The sequence below is a fragment of the Callithrix jacchus genome, chromosome 4 (assembly GCF_049354715.1).
Source record: "Callithrix jacchus isolate 240 chromosome 4, calJac240_pri, whole genome shotgun sequence".
NCBI lineage: Eukaryota > Metazoa > Chordata > Mammalia > Primates > Cebidae > Callithrix > Callithrix jacchus.
Window position 1 is genome coordinate 174719575 of NC_133505.1, and position 12926 is coordinate 174732500.

The window sequence follows — 12926 nt, forward strand, 5'->3', positions numbered from 1 at the left end:
GCGGGCACCAGGAGACCCAGGAGGAGACGATGAGCTTCTGCTCACTGCCCGCCCTGGCTCTATAAATATTTGTTCAAAGAAACAACCGACCTTCCAGCCTCAGTGGTGCCTTTCAAGTGGCACCCCCGACTGACTGAGCCTCTGCCTGCTCTCCCTCCTGGGTGGGGCTGGGATGGAGGAGACAGTCTCTGGGCGAGCCACAGGCTCTGTCGTGGCTAGGAGGGGCAGGAATGCCTGCCCAGGGCAGGGGCTGCACCCTGTAGGCCATGTGGACCGAAGGAGCTCCCTCCCCAGCCCCCGCCTGGCCCTCCGCCTGTGGGCCTCAGCTTCTGGTCTGGAGAGCAGCCCAGGCAGAGTGACCGCGGCTGCACTGGGATAGGCATTAACTGTCTTGAAACACGCTCCAGAAACCAAATTCCAGCCGGCACCAGGGTGGGGTGGGGGAGGGGTAAAGGCAGGCGGAGCTGCTGCTTCCCTGGGCCAGCACCTGCTTCCAGGCAGAGCCTCGGGCAGGGCGGACAGGAGGCTGGGGGAGGGGACAAGGAAGGGAGAGGGCGTTTGACTGGAAAGCAGGTGGAGAGAGGTGCGGGGAGGTGGGGGGAGGTGGGGGGAGGCGGGGGAGGTGGGGGGAGGCGGGAGAGGTGCGGGGAGGTGGGGAGAGGTGGGGGGAGGTGGGGAGAGGTGCGGGGAGGTGGGAGAGGTGGGGGGAGGTGGGAGAGGTGCGGGGAGGTGGGAGAGGTGGGGGGACGTGGGGAGAGGTGCGGGGAGGTGGGGGAGGTGGGGGGAGATGGGGACAGGGCGACAGGGCTCCTTCCAGAAGGCAGGCAGGGTGCACTTGGCGGGGGAGGGGGAGAAGGGCCGGCGGGTCCTCCCACGCCCGGCCTCAGTCCTGGACCTCCTAGGGGACGACAGCGGAAGCCGCCTGGGCCCTGTGCTCCGGGGACCTGGGGCGTAACCCCTGAAACTCGACAGCGAAGAGGGACAGCGCGTCCGCGCCACTGGCCGCCTCCGGGGTCTCCTTGCCTGGGAGCGGCGGCTGGAGGAGACCCAGGCGCTCACCTGCGGGGGTCCAGGTCCGGCTCCTAGTCGGGCTCCAGGCGGGCAGGGTAGAGGCGCCACCACTGTGTCGCCCTCCGGGTGGAACCACGTGGGGGGCAGCGGTGATGGAAGGGGTTGACGCGGTCCGTGCTCCGGATTGGCCGGTGCCGCCCCCAACCGCACCCTTCCCCCCCCTTCTCTCGCCTCACCCCACCCCTCCCATCCCTCCCCACACCCTCCCCACCCCACCCCTCCCACCCCTCCCCGCACCCTCCCTTCCCCGCCAACCTCCCAGGCAGCGCAGATCCGCCGGGGTCTTACCGTCCTGGGGGTCGCAGGGTCCCAGAGTTGCGGATCTCGGGGGTCGCCCCCTTCGAGGGTCGCTCCATCCCCGAGTCGCACGTGCCCTGATGGCCGGGCCGGGGCTGCAGCTTCCAGCCTTGGAGAGGTGAGCGCGCGCCACCCACCCCGGGACGGGACGCCCCCTGCGCGGATGGGTTCCGTGCCCTGCAGGCTGCTGGCGACCCGGCGCCGGATTCCTCCCCGACCTCACGGCCTGGACAGTCCCTCGGAACGACGGCCCGCGTCTCGGACCAGACCCAGGCGTGCACCGGAACCCATCGCCGCGGACCCTGGGCGGGCAGCACAGAGCGCGGAGGGGACCTGGCCTGGGTGGCGGGGAGGGCGCGTCCGGGGTTTGCCGGGCTGATGGGCCAGGTCCAGCCCTGGGGGTGGGAAGACTCCCCGCAGTGGAGCGCTAGGAAGCAGGTGGCGTTATCACCTGTGCAAAAACCAGCCCACGGCCCAGGAGGCAAGTGGAAGCTTCACTGCCCAGGGAGATTTACCCCCTGTGAGGGTGACATTTGGGCAGACACCTTTAGGGGCCACGGAGGAGGCCTCTTGGATATCTGGGGAAAGACGTGGGTCCTAACTTGAGGGCCAGCAAGTGCAGAGGCCCCAAGCATGCTGTGGGTTGAGATAGGGGAGGGAGAGGGAGAGAGGGCGTCATTCCTGACCCCTGAGGCTCAGCGCCCTGACCCTAGCCTTGGCTACCTTCTGAGGCTCTGGGGTACCAGGTTCTAAGCCACCCAGCATCCGGCCCAGGGTGCTTCTCCCTGGTCCTGGTTCGGATTCCTCCTTCCCCTTCCTCCCACCGCCCCAGGCCTCAAACATCCCCAGCGCATTTTCCTTCAGAGTGCTGACCTTCCAGCATCTGACACTGTTCATTTTGACAGCCTGCCCGGTTGGAATCTAAGCACCAGCAGGGCAGATATTTTTTATCTGCTGTTTACTATCAAAACCCAAACACCTCCCAGAGCTGCTGGCACTGGAGAGTTTTTAGCGGTGAATAAGCTCATGTATCGGGGCCCAGCTCAAGGGCAGCAGCTCAGGTAGGGGCCTGGCAGCTCCAGTCCGTCACAATCAGCACAGCTGGCATCCTGCCTTACATGAAGTAGCTCCTAGGCGGATTCCACTCCCTTCTCCTCCTTTTCTTTCTGAGCTCCAGCAAGAACACAGCAATGCACCATTTACATGAAGGTGGTTCATGCCATCGACGCACGTGCGCAGTGAGGACAGCTGGGGTGGCAAAGAGCTCCCATGCTGCGTCGAGAGGTCACAGACCAGCAGGAGCCAGAAACCTTAAGACGGGCTTGATGTCTTGGTGCCCGGGTGTTGTGTATCTGCCTGGCCGATTTTCGCTTTTTGTGTTTGTTTTTCTGTTTGGTAGAAGAGGGGGGACGGCTTCTGTGTTCGCCTGCCCTTGTGGTATGGAAGCAGCCTTTTCATCCCACCTTTCACCCAGTCAGGCAGTGAACCTACTCTCAGTCCACCGTGATCTCCATGGGGCCCTCACTCCATCGTCCTCTCGATCCTGTGCTCCGTGGAGGTGGGCTGAGCAGACTCAGTCCCCCACGTAGCCCCAGATGATGGCTGCCCGCTGTTTGGAGCTGGCTGTGATCTCACTTTTGCGTCTCAGCTCAGTATTACCTCCTTTCCTTGTAGATTTTTTTTTTTTTTTTTTTTTTTGAGATGGAGTCTTGCTCTGTCTCCCAGGCTGGAGTGCAGCGGTGCGACCTTGGCTCACTGCAACCTCCGCCTCCTGGGTTCAAGCGATTCTCCTGCCTCAGCTTCCTGAGTAGCTGGGATTACAGGCGCACACCCCCATGCCAGGCTAATTTTTGTATTTTCAGTAGAGACAGGGTTTCGCCATGTTGGTCAGATTGACCTTGAACTCCTGACCTCAGATAATCCGCCCAGCTCAGCCTCCCGAAGTGCTGGGATTACAGGTGTGAGCCACCGTGCCCACCTGTAGATCTCTTCATTCTCCGCATTGTCACAAAATGGCCAGCATGCAAGAATTATGAGGTTACTTTGTGAAAAGGGTGGTGAGTGCCAGGTGTTGTTGATGTCCAGTACGTAAGTGTGTCAACATACACAGTTATCACGCACAGCCACAGCTACTCCATGGAGAGCGCGAACTGGGATTCCACCTGGGAGCCTCGCAGCGTCACCACGACTCCGCAGCTCTGGCTCTGCCGGCTCCAACTCACCAGACACGCAACTCGCCAAGCCTCGTCTGTCCAGAAGGTGCCAGAATAACAGCTGTGGGTGCAGCCATGACGCCAGCCATCCGGGGACACGGTTCCCTGGTGTGACATTTGTTTAATAAAACAGCAAATGGCGCTTGACCATTTGGATTGGGAGTTTAATGCTTCTTTCTCCCTAAGAAAAGATAGAAATATTTATGTCTGGGAAGAGGAAGAGGAAGAGGAGGAGAACGAGGCCGTCACTTCAGATTTTAATGGAGAAGACAAGGAAGACAATTCATAAAAATGATGTTTCACTATTTGCAGAGAAAAACGTCTGGAGGGAAATAAAATATACCAAAAGGAGTAAGCTCTCCAGGTTTTTTTTTTTTTTGGTTTTTAAAAATGAATAGTTATTTGTATAATGAGCATTAACAGAAAGAATGAAAACAGCCTTGCTGAAGAGCGAACGCTGTAGTTCTAGGAAACAAGGAGAATGGCTGCTGGGTTTCCCCGCTTTTGATTTCTGGCTGCAGACAGAGGGCAGAGCTTCGGGGCTGCTTTCCATCACCTGGTCTTTAGCGGCGTCCTGAGTAACTCGCCCCCAAACAGCTGCGCCAATTCCGCGCTGGCAAGCGCTTCTGCGGTCAAATTTGGCTGCAGGTGTGTCGTATTTTGTGGCTTTTAAAGGCTCTCTGTCGCCCTTCTCTGAAGATAAGCTTTGTCTTTGGACCACACCCACCTGAAACCCATGCTCCTGACACTGGCCTGCTGCCACACCTCACCATGTGATTTTCTCTTACATGGAACAGTTTTTAAGCGATTTCCCTTTTTTTGGTGTCTTGCTTTTTAAAGGGCAGCTCCGGGAACACTCACTCATTGGAATGAGTAATGGCACAGCCACTTTGGAAGACAGTTTGAAAGCATCTCACGAGACAATGTCCTGTGACCACAGGACCCAGCAACCACACTCCTTGGTATTCAGAGGAGCTGAGCTCCCGTAGTCCCAGCTTCTCAGGAGGCTGAGGTGCCACTGCACTCCAGGTTGGGCGACGGAGCTGCCAGGCAAGGTGTCACAGCCCCAGCATCAGAAAAATGTTCAGTTCACAGGTCGTAGGATAGTAAGAAGAATTTACAGATGGCGGCATGGGTTTGAAAAAGGAACATTTTAGGAGAACGAAAGAACGTTGCAGAGGAGGAGTGTGTGAGCATCTCCATGAGGGGACCGAGCGATGGTGGATTTTTCTTAGGGGCATTTATGGACCTCAGAGCAGGAGCTGAAGGGAAATTTGGGCCCTATCAGCAACGGAGGTCACAACCAGTGACTACCTGTAGGTGTTCTGGTGCCCTGATGTCAGCAAGGGTTGCAAGTGAGTTTCCACATGCATGACTTCCAGAGACGTAGAGAAATCCTACTTATGAATTTTTGGAAAGAGGCCTGGAACCAGACGCCGGCTTTAGATAATATCCCTAATGGCTTCTGGATTTCTCGGGTAGGGAGTGCTGTCACCAGATGATCTTCGCTCTCCTCAAGAGCCAGACCCTGTCTCAAAAAAAAAAACGGGGTGGGGCTGGGGAGGAGTAGAGCGGGGAGTATTTTGAAGACTTGAGGAAGAGTTAATGGACAGTGACGGGGCTGTCTGAGGGTCTTACCTCATGGTTGCCCCTGGGCCGTGGGCAGGTTCCAGCCAGGCAGAGGGTGGAAGGAGGTGTGGACAGCCACCCACAGAGGCTGCCATTCCTTAGCCAGGGCTGATCTCTGCAGGAGGGCGGACGCGTGAAGGAAGGATGGGGAGGAATGGAGGACAGAGGAGAGAATGAGGGTGGGACCATGCCAGGCCCTCCCTGCAGGTGCTGGGAGAAAACCTCCCCTTTTCATTTTCGAAGGACAATGTCAAAACAACTTAACGTCTTTCCAAACGTAGTTCCCTGAACCCCCCGCTGAAGGACGTGCCGCAGGAGAAACACATGAAGGAAACATGCTCCTCCCACGCCTTCCTGGCCAGCAGGCTATAGGAGCTTGTCTGCTGTGAGACGGAGCAGGTCCTGAAGTCCTTCCTGAAGGCTGGAATTTTCACACAAGTTTCTCACTACATAGCACTAAAAATCCAGCAAGGTGAAAGATCGTGAGTTATTACCTCAACAATTCGCAAAGGTCAGAATCGTGATTTCTGTGCCATTCCTCTGGTAACAAGTTTTCTTCCTTTTCAGTTGCAGGATGTTTTGGCCGGGTGATGGGCACGTAGCGTGACGCCACCTGGTGAGCTGTGTTTAAACAGAATTTAAAGAACAAGGGACCTGGTGCGGTGGCTCACGCCTGTCGTCCCAGAACTTTGGGAGGCTGAGGCAGGTGGATCACTTGAGGTCAGGAGTTCGAGACCAGCCTGGCCAACATGGTGAAACCCCAGCTCTACTAAAAATACAAAAGTTAGTCTGGCGTGGTGGTGGGAGCCTGTAATCCCAGCTACTCGGGAGGCTGAGGCAGGAGAATCTTCTGAACCCTGGAGGTGGAGGTTGCAGTGAGCCGAGATTGTTCCACTGCAGTTCAGCCTGGGGGACAGAGCAAGACTCAGTCTGAAAACAAACAAACAAATTGGGGAAGGGGGAAGGCCCGTGGGGAGAGGGAATCTGCAGTCACCCGAGGCCTGGCCAGGCTGGACCACGTGTCTCCCACATGGCGCCCTGCACTGGGATAGCGGCTGGCAGGATGCCCAAGGCGCCCACTCTGATCTGAGCATCCCTCAGGGACATTTGCAGATTAAGGCCAACAAGAACCACTTACCATCAGTTCTGAATTCTTGTAAGTCAGGCATCTTCTCACCCCGACGCAATAAGCCTTCCGTATGACAAAATCCGATTATTTGCCTAATAAAAATCTCCGAGAATATTTCATGCTGACCTTCCTTAAAAATAAATGTGGAAGCTGGGAGGGGTTTGCGAGAGCTCTCTGCCCCATGTTGGGTCGGGCGGACACAGTCGGGATGTGGAGTTTCCTGTGATATCCACCTGCTTATATTCATATTATGCACCTGCAGCTTGTCCCAAATGTCGTCAGCATAGACCAGTTCCCTTCCTGACAGAGGCTTCGACCATCTGGAGAATATCCAGCCATGCATTTCTGTTCCCAGGTAAGATGTACCAGTGTTTGCACCATTTCTTCCTGGCGCTGGATCTGGAAGATTAAAGATTCTGTGTGGGTTAAACATTTAGTAACAGAATGTGGCAATGTCTCTGTTTCTAATTACTCATTTGCTAATCTCACCTCAAAATTTAACCGTTTAGCAGACATTTAAACAAATCTAAATTAACATTTAAGCAAATCAAACTTAAGATGAAGATTTCAAATCTTAAATGAACCAGGATTTTGTAAACTTGATTTTGATTAGTAAAGTAAAAATTATTTTTATTAACTAGAGCAACCTTTTGAGTCTTTGCAGATATTGTCTTGAGAGTCAGAGGCATGGCTCTGGAACATTCCATGAAGATGATTTTCATAATGATCCAGCTCTGAAAAGGTCTAGCATTTGCCCCTGGGTTCCTGAGAGAGAGGCGGGGAAGGAGGGGAGGAGGAAAAGAGATAGGGTTACTTTACTAATCAAAATTGAGTTTGCAAAATCTTGCTTGGTTTAAGATCTGAAATCTTCATCTTAAGTTTGATTTGTTTAAATGTTAATTTTAATTTGTTTAACTGTCTGCTAAAGAGTTAAATTTTTGAGGTGAGATTTAAAAATTAGTAATTAGAAAAAAAAGCATTGCTCCTATTCTGTTACTAACTGTTAAGGTCTGGGACCCCGAGGGGCAGGTCACTGTGAGACGTGGGTCAGGCTGGGTGATGGTCCGAGTTGTCCAGAGCCATGACATTCGGGAGACTGTGCGCTCCTCACGAGTCCGAGACCCCTGGAGGGAGGTGCTCACGGTGGGCACCTCGGCTGGCCTCCAGTGGGCAGGTAGGGTGTGGCTTAAACTGGAAAGAGATGGGGTTACACGTTTAATTCCAAAACGACAATAAACAATGCCCATCCTTTATCATTCCAGGAGGTGCCTGCCTTGTGTGGAGAGCTTGGCTTTTCTCCTCACGGACATGAGCTCCATCGAGGTGCCCACGGTGTCAATTTCTTAAGAGCTACTGTGACAAAGGGCCACAAACCCAGCAGCTGAAAACAATGGAGCTTTCCTGTCCCACAGCTCTGGAGGCTGGAGCCCAGTGCCAAGGTGTGGGCAGGGCTGTGCTCCCCCACGTCCCTGGGGAGGAGCCTTCCTGCCTCTTCCTGGATCCAGGCATTGCTGGCCATGCTCGGTCCTCTCTGGCTTGCAGACACTCTGCCCCGAGCTCTGCCTTCCCAACATGGGACGGTCCTCTCCGTGTGTCTGTCTTGCTTCCTCTCTAATGGGGACACCGTCATATTGAATTAAGGGCCCACTCTATTCCAGGTGGCCTCGTCTTAACTAATTACATCTCTGAAACGAGCCTGTTTCCAAGCAAGGGCACGTCCTGAGGTCCTGGGGGTTAGGACATCAGCAGCTCTTTTGGGAGCAGACACTGTTCAATTCATGTGATACATTCCTTAGGAGATGTGATTCTTTATTTTGAGGTTGTGGCTGCTCTCACCAGGACTAGGGTTAAAGAGAGGCAAGGCCATTCCCCAGGCTTCCTGTTTCTAGGCTAAATGCAGGTGTTCGCAGCACTGCATGGATGGAGAGCCCTGGTTTCTCCCGGACCAGATTGACTTTCTGGCCATGTTTTGTAGGAACGCACCTGCCTTCTGACCCAGCTGGGCCAAGAGATTCGCTGTAAGAAGGCTCTGCTGCCAGCCGATGGCACTCAGGCCTAACGAGGGACACCCCACATTACCTTTTCTATGAGCACCCCCAGCCATGTAGGGTGACACTTCCACAGCTAAGCAGCAAAGTGACATTATCAACGCCATCAAATACTGGCAAGTGCTCTTGTTCAGATGGAAAGAGCTCAGAGTGAAATTTAAGCACCGCAATAGGGAGACAAAGCCAAGCTTTCCACATGTCCAGGGCGGGGTGATGGGGAAGGATGGAAACCCCACTGAATTGTCTTCTTATCAAACAGAGAATAGCAGTGAGCAGGAGCCAGTGTCTGAGGTTTCAGGGAGCTCGGAATCAAGCCAGATGGAACTCATCTCTACACTGAGATCTAGAGTTGGGAGATTTCAGTAACAGGTAACAGATACACAGTCACTCAACTGCAAAGCTTTAAGAAGCCTGTCTGCAACAGACGGGCGCCTCAGTAGCATGTGCACTGTGCCTTTCCGACTGCCTCTAGTGTAACGACTGTGTTTCGGTTGCTTTTGATTGATGAAGCTAAGGTTGTGAGACGTGCGATGTTGCACAGTGATGCCTTCAGGCTGGATAAGGTGCCTGTCACTGGATGCACCCGCCCTGAGGCTTCCAGATGCTGTCACATGAACAAAAATCCCTATTTCTTTCCCCTTCATTATCAGCCCATCAGTCATCACTTCTTGACATGATCAATATTTCTTCTCTCGCCCCCTTAATTTCCTTCCTCCAGTCTGCCACGGCATGGCAAACCAGCTCAAGAAAGGCTGTAAGAAAGGAACTGCAGGTCACGGTAAATGGGCTCTGTGTAAATGACCAGCCATTCCTAGCTGAGTAAAATGAATGACCTTTGTACCTGAACTCTGGGCCCTTTACAGACTCATTCAGAGAGCTCTTTCCAGCCCACTTCTTAATTCTCTTGTGTTTCGGATGGCTGAGCATCTCCCAGAAGGGACTTTCAGAGAGGGAACATGCCATCAACTCAAATCCAACCTGCTACGAGATGCAGGATTGAAGCACGTGAGCAATAACATGAATTTGAAGAACGTTGTCAGTGAAAGCCAGACAATTTTATAACACGTTATTATATCCCGGTGACTAAGAGCTTCTAATTACTGTGGTTAAAAATTACAATGTTGTGTTGTTTTCTATCTGATAACTTTGTAAACTGTATACAGCAAGACTAAGTGTCATACTTAGATGTCCCCACACTTGGGAAGGCGTGGTTAGTACCAGCAGAAGGGAAGAGAGAATGCGATCGTGGAGGCGGTGAAGCATTTTCCCTGTCAAATCCTATGTCAAATTGAAGATTCATTCAATTCAATCAACAGCGAGTGCTCAGTTTCCCTCCGTGTCCCCACAAAGGGGGCAATGTCTCAACTGCAGACCACATACATTTGAATGAGACAAGGTTGGCATGAGATGGAATATTGAATGTGTGATTGACAAGTTGTGGTGTTGGGAGGATAAGTGGCAGGATGTTGGATGGAAAGTTACTGGTGGAAGCTACTTAGGTTTGTTGTAGGAAATGAGTATCTGACTCTGGCTGTGAACGGGTTCACCAGTCTAATCAATACGAAACCGTGTAGACGCTCTCGAAGATGGCCACAGACCCCGGAGTCCAGTCGCCTTCCTGTGGGCCCCCAGCAGGCATCAGTCCAGCCCCAGGAAAGGCTGGACCCGCTGAGGGGCTCAATCCAGGGGGAGCAGCAGAGAGACACCAGGATGAGTCCATTTTCTAAATTCAGTACCGGGGCGAGCAGTAGGCTGCCGTTTGCTGGTGTGAGGGACATGAGGAGGGCCAGGTGGATGAGGAGTTCACCTTTGTTTATGTTACTTTTAAGAGATATCCAATTTGTGAGATTACAATTTGCTACATTTGTGAGACATCCAATAACTCAGTTAGAGCAGGGCACAGTATTCTGGGTGGACCCCAGACCACATACATTTTAACAGAGAAGGTTGGTATTAGGGCCTGGTTGGGGCCTCCTCACCCCATGACTGTCCCCTCCATGTGGCTGACGTGGCAGTGGAGGCGGCTGCTCCCCCTCAGATGTTCCCCAAGGAACCATCAAAACAGGCAGAAGGGAGCAGGGAAGCTTCCGGAAGGAGAGGATGTGGGCTCTCAGGGTGAGTGGGAATGGCCGGGCCTTGGGGGAGGGAGGAGGAAGGCGGTTCACAGACACGGGAGTCCCGTGGAGCTGCATGAAGACACAAAAGTGTAACTGATTGCAGGTGATATGATCATTTATGTCAATAAAAACCTAAATATGGTAAGGAGTTCAATTCTTTTAAAAAATAATTTGTAGTATACTGAATTTCTAATTAAAATAACCAGTTAAAAAAATTTAGTGAAGAACACGTAGATGAAAATAGCCAAGGAGATGCTGGAGGAGGTGGACAGGGCACAGCCTCAGCAGAGGACGGAAGGATAGACGGGGAGACAGCGCTGTGGGGACGGGCAGAAGGAGCAGGTCCCAAGGTGGACAAATCCGCTGTGCGGAAGATCACGGGCGAATCCGCTGTGTGGAAGATCACGGGCGTGGGTCAGAAGAGGGAGCATCGTGTGACAGACAGCGCTGGGAGGACCACTGAGCACAGAAAACCTTAGATTCTCACTCCATGCTCTACGCTAAAACAATCCCATCGTAGTCACAGGGTAACAGGTGTCAAACATGAGCCACAGCACAATAAAAGGCCGTTAGTCTCACCGGTATTTCCACAGGATGCTTCCTGTGTCGCTGTTTCTGTGATCACAGAAGTAGAGAAAATATTGACACCAGCAATGGGGAATTGGAAAGTATTACTTTGCATCGAGTTGACAGGGTATTTTTGTAGATTGTAAAAATCGTATTTTACAACATTTTTTCGCATGGGAAATTTTTATTTAATGAAAGTACAGGATATGACAGTATAATACAACCCACAGGAAAGAAATACAGTAAAGCGTTAGCAGTCATGATCAGAAGACGGAATTTTGTTTTCTGTGTTACTTTTATAGCAAAGAAAAGTCCGGAGGCCAGATCAGCCTCCTCCCCGTTGAGGTGCTCGGGCAAAGTTTTCTTTGGGGCTTAAATGGATGCCGGATGCCATCAGTCTGAATTCTCTGTGTGCGTGTGGAGAATTGCTGTCAAAGGGAAACGTGGATATCGACTTTGAGACCTTTCTATGTGACTTCTGCCAAACTTCGGCTACAGCAACCGTGCGACAACTGTGTGCGGTTCTCAGTGCCAAGACTCGGCTGAGAAAACTGGGCAGAGCCTGGTCCCGACAGCCAGCCAGGGCACCTGCCACGTGTGTGCCACAGCTCTGGGATGCGGGCTCTGCCAGCCTTTCCCTGTACGTAACCCACAGAGGGTTGCCCCAGCTCGTGAGGAGTCAGTGCATAACCTCATCAGCAGAAACCTCGGAGAGTGATAATCACCAGTGGAGATTCTCCATCTCTCAGATTCGTTTACGTTTTTGCATAAACCACAGGATCTGCTTGGATCTCGGAATGACTTCTGTTCACTGTGGCAGGAACTGAAGCCTGCAGACCCATGAGTGGGGTGTGGAGGAGTGCAGAGACTCGCTCGTCATTGTCAGCCTCTGCTGGTGCCTTCTGCACTTTATCTTCCGTCACCGTGAACAAAAGAGAGTTTGGTAGAAGATACAGAGAAGATCTGATAAGGATGAAACAGAACAAAACAACAAAAACCCCCCGTAAGTGAAGCCCTCGAACCATCGGTACAAACACCAGATGGAGAAACAGAGAGGTGGTCAGAATACACCGGCAGCAGGTGTCCCTGTGCCATCCGGTCACTTTCATGCCATCTCCGAAACGGGAAGAACTGCCCTCGGTGTGAGAGAGCCCACGTCTCCAGGGAGGGAAGCGGGCTGGCAGGCACTGCACTCTGGGAAGGACAGGTACCGCTGCGCTCCGGAGAACGAGGTGGGAATCTTTTCAAGACGTCTAACCTGGTGAGGACGCCAGGACAATCGGCCTGGGAGTACTGTTTGTCTCCCTGCTTGCAACCCGTGATCCCCGAGACTAGGTCAGGGAAAGAGAGTGAGAGATAAAGCCCGATGCCTGTGGGGAGGGCGGCCCCCTTCACCTGCAGCCTTCTCCCCAACCCCTGCTCACCTCTGTCTCCCTCTGCCCCTCTGTCTCTGTCTCTCTCTGTCTCTGTCTCTCTCCATCTGTCTCTGTCTTTCTCCATCTGTCTCTGTCTCTCTCCATCTGTCTGTCTCTGTCTCTTTCCATCTCTCTGTCTCTGTCTCTCTCCATCTCTCTGCTTTTTGTCTCTCTCCCTCTCTGTTTTTCTCCCTCTGTCTCCCATTGTCTGTCTTTCTTTGTCTCCCTCTGACTCTGTCTCTCTGTCTCCCCAATCTTTCTCTCTGTCTCCCTCTCTGTCATTCTCTGTCTCTCTGTCCCTATCTGTCTGTGTCTTCCCTGCTCTGTCTCTGTCTGCCTGTGTCTCCCTGCTCTGTCTCTTTGTCTCTATCTGCCTGTGCCTCCCCCGCTCTGTCTCTCTATCTCTGTCTGTCTGTGTCTCCCCCGCTCTGTCTCTCTGT

General features: G+C 53.1%; 1 protein-coding gene and 1 long non-coding RNA gene across 2 annotated transcripts in view; one reads left to right on the plus strand and one right to left on the minus strand.

Annotated features, from left to right (window-relative positions):
- The window catches only part of FRMD1 (FERM domain containing 1), a 40782-nt gene extending 39637 nt beyond the window's left edge, over positions 1 to 1145 (minus strand). Inside the window, exon 1 of the mRNA XM_078370872.1 lies at positions 1060 to 1145. The gene's annotated coding sequence lies outside the window, so the exon portion shown is untranslated. The remainder of the gene's footprint in view (positions 1 to 1059) is intronic.
- A 4433-nt stretch (positions 1146 to 5578) lies between these two features.
- On the plus strand, positions 5579 to 10646 carry LOC118153049 (uncharacterized). The gene is made up of 4 exons (XR_013534976.1): positions 5579 to 5682; positions 5778 to 5993; positions 6602 to 6694; positions 7602 to 10646. It is a non-coding gene; the product is annotated as an uncharacterized LOC118153049 (long non-coding RNA).
- Positions 10647 to 12926: the final 2280 nt, after the last annotated feature.